The following is a 6,244-nucleotide window of genomic DNA, read 5'->3' on the forward strand; positions in this document are numbered from 1 at the left end:
AATCCTAAAAAAGAAGAAATAAAAGCACAAGTAGATTATATCCACCTAACTCAAAAAAAAAACCTTACTCTACAAAGAGGTTTCAATTGTGAACAAAAACATACTCATTCCAGAATGATAAAACCTCCGGGATTTGAGTGTTAAAACTTAGCCTCGTAGCACCCACTACACCTTGAAGCACACTTTTTCCTAAAAATACATGTTACATAAATCAAGAAATTACCTACTTATTACAAAAATACAAACAAAACACATCACCATTTATAGTCAAACAATATATCAAGTTTTATACAAGCTTTATACCTCTGATTTTTTTTATTTTGGCTAACTGGAAAACCAAGATTGCTTCTTCAGTAGAATGAATAGACAGATAGTCCTTTTTATTTAACTTCTGTTTAATATTTAGTTCTTTTGTTATTTTGCTTTGTTCGTTTGTGATTATCTATGCATATATATATATATATATATATATATATATATATATATTTGTCACTCTGTGCTTGCAAAATATTTTCTTTATTCATAATCATCATATGTTTACATCATACATTTTCTTTTTCTAAAGTCTAGAATGGAGGATCCCTCCTCATTCTTCTGCACTCTTGGCGCTGCTCTGACCTCTTCTTCTCCAGACGATCCAGTGAATACTGGATGTTGTTGAGACTGTCTTTTAGCTCATCCCTCTCCAGAGTTTCTTCTGAAGTCTTGAGCTTCTTTTCTATGATTTCTTTCTCTTCCAGCAGCTTCAGTTCAAACTGGCTGACCTCTTGTACTTCCTCCACAAAGGCAAGGAATTCCTCTAACGACTCTGACGACTCAGAAGCTCTGATGGTGTAGAAGACTCTGACAATCCAGACTCTGAAGAGTGAAGGCTCTGATGTTCAGAAGCAAGAAACTCGGAAGACCATGTACTTCCCTCTGAGTTCAGAATCAGAAGATACAACAATCAGAGGATCTGTGCTTTCCCTCTGACTCTGATCAATCAGCTTCACAATGTAAATATATTGTATTTTAACCAATTAAACATTAAACATTATTTCTAATTATAATGTTCTTCTATTGTACACTAACCAAATATAGAAAATATAAAAAGTCACACAGAATACACAACAACATATTTCATTAATTAACAACTGCAACATAGTTGCAAACCAGTGCAAGTTACATAACCATAGTACTTGGTAACATACTTAGTAACATACTTAACCACAACACCAAACTCCTATTTTACAATAGGCCATAACTCCCAAAATATACCCATGCCATTATCATCACACATATCACAAAAGAGAAACCACCAAACTGCTAGATGCCCATAGATCAAAAGAAGCACACTACACTGGTTATTATTTCATACTAATATAACTACTTCTTCTCCACTTTGACATTCTTCATCTTCAGTTTAGGAACAGTTGGAGGTTTCTTACAATCTTCATCAGCCTTCCTCTTGAAAATGTTAGCAGAGCTTCCCACATATGAAGGATCACTACCAAGAGAAGGGGTTAGAACCTCAGGGGATAAAACCACACAGGACTCAGAGGGGTCCTCAACTGCTACCTTATCTCCAGCAGAATTAACAACAGTTAAAGGAGTGGGGCATCTAGCCTAAACATCATCAAAATATATCATCAGTCAGAAATCAATTCCAAATTCCAAATAAACACAAGAAAACCCATTGAAAACAAAATTAATCTATTCAATGGTTTACCAAATTTGAAGTCTGGGCAGCAGAAATTGCCTTAAAGGCTTCTATAATAGAAGGATCATCACAAATACGCTTCACACAATAAGAGTCATCAAACTGGAAAAAATTATTAGATTTCTTCTCCACCTTAAACAGCAATTCTTTCCCAACCAATTGTTCTTCCATCAAGGGAGTAATCTCAGCAGATTTAGGATCCTACAATAATAAAATGAAATTCATTCATTATACACAAGAACAAAATATATTAAAATAAGCATTCACATCTGCCACAAATTGTGTTCCATGTTATTATTTACTTGCTGGTTATCTAATCTGACAAAAATAAAATGGATACCTTCAAATTTCCCAACATATCCTTGCAAGACTTCTTAATGAGATGATGAGCATCAGAGTCAAACAACAGAAAATTTCCAGAATCAGTGCCATCAAACACCTCAAGCTTAATCTTGTATCTACAAAGCAAAGAATTGGTTACTAAAAATATCAAAAATTAAATTAAAGTTAACACTATTCATATTTCAGGTCACAAGAACAGCACCTTGCAGAAACATCCATAACATGCTTACAGCAACCGGGGCAGAAATATAATCCATCATCAAAAGTCACAGCTTTGTGACACTTGCATGCAAAATACCATCATGGATCATCTTGCAACAAACCAACCACAGTTCCATAAATAATAAACAATCCATCCTGCAAACAAACCAGAGAAATAACCCTATTAACTTTGCACAACCAATAACCTTAAATCTGGAAAACAAAAATAGCAAAATACCTCAGTAGTTTCATTCAATGCACATATAGTTTTCTTAGGATAGTTGTTCATAAAATCTTCAAAAATTGGAACAGAAGGATTAGGAGAAATAATATGCCCCACAGGTTGATTGGCCTGCATATTAAGGCCAGATATGCTACAATAAAACAAAAGACAAATCAGAAAATTCAGAAACAAGTCAACCTAAAAATTACAAATAACAAACATCTTAAAACTAACCGGTCCATCAAAGATTCAGCTTCAGCAACCTCAGGATTAAAGATAATCCTCGATGCTTTCATTACATTCTGAAGAACATTCTTACCTATAATAAAAACAACAGAAATTAAGTGGAAATCCAATATGATTATCATTCCCTGTATAAATAAAAAAGTACCTCTAAATGACTTAAGCTTTGCAAGCTGGAGAACCACAACAGGCTTTTCCAAAGGATTAGAACTAAGGTAGTCCAATACAATCTGAACATACTCTCCAAAAAGGGCACACTCCAGTTTTCCTCTGTTAAAAAATAAAATATACACACATATAAATACAAAATAGTAACAGGAAATAACTTACAACAGAAGGCTGAAGCAAATATTCAAATCCTTCTTAAATAAAGATAGGCCATACTTGTCATCACTAATTTCAAGCAACATCATCTTTGTAACAATGTCATCCTTGACATAAGTCCTTTCCTCAGAGGTAGCTGTCAACAAACCAATCATATCTACATCGAAAGATTTTGGATGAGAAAATTTCAAACAAAATCTATAGCCTAGGCTCATTGTTAAAAAACACCCACCAACTAAGTATTCCGTCTGGAAGCCATCATCATTAAGTTGAGCAGAATCCTTCAGAGAAAATCCCCACCTTGGGATAATGCTACTCTCAGCTGGAATGATCTTAGTTTTAGGATTAAAAAGAATCCTAAAAGCATGATCAGTAGGTCGATAGGCACCCAAATTGGGGATCAAGTGAAAAAATGTAATGATATAAACATTTCCTTCCACGAACTGTTCACCCCACTTCCTAAACATGAGCTTCCTCACAGTTGCTTGGATTTTTCCACCCTAAAATGACACATAATATTACATTATTATCTGAATTACAATCAAATAACAAAATCAATCTAAGGGACATGAAGAAAAATTAACATACATATTCAGCAAAAAAATCACAATATCACAATACTAACAATAAAAAAAAACAAAGCGTAAAAGAACATCACACATACATGTTGATCCAGTAAAATCAACTCCATTGAAGCAGGTTTGTTTTCCCCAGCAAACCCATCAGCAATCCATAGTCGAACAACTCTCACTTTGATCCTCCAATTGTGATTTGGAGGGCACAGGGTCACAACGGGATCAATTGCAACAGACGATGCCATCAAAAACCAAAAACGAATTACCAATTTAAAGACACAAATTTTTCTTCTCAGAATAATGTTGAACGTTTATGCCTGATATCCATTCAACACCAGTCCCTTTTATACCCATGATCAAAAGCAAATGAACCCCATAAAAGTTTTTTTCTCACAAAACATGACAAAAGTTTTCCAAAAAGTTAAATGACAAAGATTTCCTCTAAAAGGTTCAGCAAAAAATCACTGATCACTTTTCAACCTTTTGGTTAACACCAACAAAAAGTTAAATGACAAAAATTTCCTCTAAAAGGTTCAGCAAAAAATCACTGATCACTTTTCAACCTTTTGGCCGATTTAAAAGAATGTCTACAAACACCTAACGAACAAAACAAGTTCAGCCATTTTACGACATTGTACTGTGAAACCGACCTGTCCTTTCACCGGTTGACTTGAGATCAAGGAGCTTCAGATGAACGTTGGTGAAGCTTCTGATCATCGTCAGGTTGAAGCTTGGATTCTTCTGACCTTGCAACTTCTGCTTCTGAACAAGTTCCTCAGAACTTCTGATCGTCAGAGCTAGAAAAGCTTGGGTCTTCAGAACTTGAGTCTTCTGCTTCTGGACCGTTCCACTGGAACATCTGGTCTTCAGAACTTCTGACTTGAGTTCTTCAGAACTTCTTGAGAGCTTCCATCTTCAGAGCTTCTGAAGTATTTGCCAATGTTCAGAACGAACATGGTGGCTTAAAGAGCTCTCTTTTTAGTAACCCTTGGTTCTTCTTCTTCTGAACGAATAGCCTTGGGTCAGATTCAGAACCTGTTTGTCACAACTTAAAAAGACAAACGTTAGGGTACCACTTTTTTATTTCTAGTATTTAGACACACAATTATTAATTTCGTATCATATATAAAATTAATATTAATCTCAATATTTAATTTCATAATTTTTTATTTCTATAATTTAAGCCCACAATTATCTATACTATCAATATTTTTTTTAAATACTCTACACTATCAATATTAATATCCACATTATAAATATTATATACCAAAAGAATTATTACAGAGAGCTATAAATTAACAATATGAAATTTTTCCATCATACTCAACCAAAGTAAATACAAACAAAAAATAACTTTTGAAGCATAACCTAATAAATTTTAAAACTTCAATTTAAACCAAATAAAAAAACAAAAAGTAACAAAAAGAATCCTTATGGTGCACCTGCGTGAAGGTATGAAAAACGGTAGAAAGGGGGGGGTTTGAATAACGTTTTCAGTACAAAACTACCACCTTAAAGATTTTAACAAATCTTTTCGAGAACTAAGTGCAAAAGATAGAGATAGAAAAGCACACAAGGATTTTATCCTGGTTCACTTGATAAATCACTCAAGCTACTCCAGTCCACCCGTTAAGGTGATTTCTTCCTTCTTAGAATGAAGGCAATCCACTAATCAGGTAAGAGTTACAACTGCACTTGAAACCTACAAGTGACTAACAATTACACTGACTTAGCTCACACTAAGATTCACTCTCTTAGTCTTCTCTAGGATCCGATCAACCTTGATCTCCTAAAGGAAAATCAAACAACTGTTTGAGGTTGGTGTTTACAAGGGTTTGCTTCTGAATAAGCTGAGTGTAAACTAAGATAAATTACAAGATGAAAGAAAGCTTAGAATATATTGAATATCTTGCGCGTGTGTTGCTTCTTGTATTCACTTCTTTTCTCTAGCCGCTTCTTTCAATCTTCAGCCTCTATATATACTCCAAGGATTAGGGTTGAGCGTTGCATGGGAAATGCTACCGTTGGAGGGCAGTTCTGGAAAATCCAGCTTCTGCTGTGGCTGAGAACGTTAGGTAGGTCGTCAGGAAGGTACACTGCTTTTGTACTTGGATAGCGACTTGACCTTTTAACCTAGGAGACTTCTGATCAGAGGAATGCTTCGTATTGGAACTTGTGAAGCCGGTTGATCAGAGTCAGAGGGAAAGCACAGATCCTCTGACCATTGTATCTTCTGATTCTGAACTCAGAGGGAAGAACATGGCCTTCAGAGTTTCTTGCTTCTGGACTTCAGAGTTTCCACTATTCAGCTTCTGGATCTTCAGAGTCTTCTACACCATCGGAACATCTGAACCTTCAGTGTTTCTTGGTTGTCAGAACTTCTGGATCATCAGAGCTTCTAGCGACTGAGTCCTCATCAGAGTTTGTATAGCTTCAGATCTTCTGAAGCTTTTCCACTGTTCATACTGAACATGGTGAATGCGAAAGCGTTGCTTGGGTTACCCTTTATACACAGTGCTTCTGATTTGTGTGAAATTGAGTCAGGGTCAGAGCCTGTAAATAGCACACTCAGAAAAACACGTTAGAGTACCACAATTGTTCATATCAAAAGGTTAACTTGTAATCATCAAAACATAG

General features: G+C 35.2%; 1 pseudogene; it reads right to left on the reverse strand.

The window, feature by feature from the left end:
• Positions 1-1,293: 1,293 nt before the first annotated feature.
• LOC130731956 (replication protein A 70 kDa DNA-binding subunit C-like) lies at positions 1,294-3,872 on the reverse strand (annotated as a pseudogene).
• Positions 3,873-6,244: the final 2,372 nt, after the last annotated feature.

This window comes from Lotus japonicus, chromosome 1, assembly GCF_012489685.1.
Source record: "Lotus japonicus ecotype B-129 chromosome 1, LjGifu_v1.2".
Lineage (NCBI taxonomy): Eukaryota > Viridiplantae > Streptophyta > Magnoliopsida > Fabales > Fabaceae > Lotus > Lotus japonicus.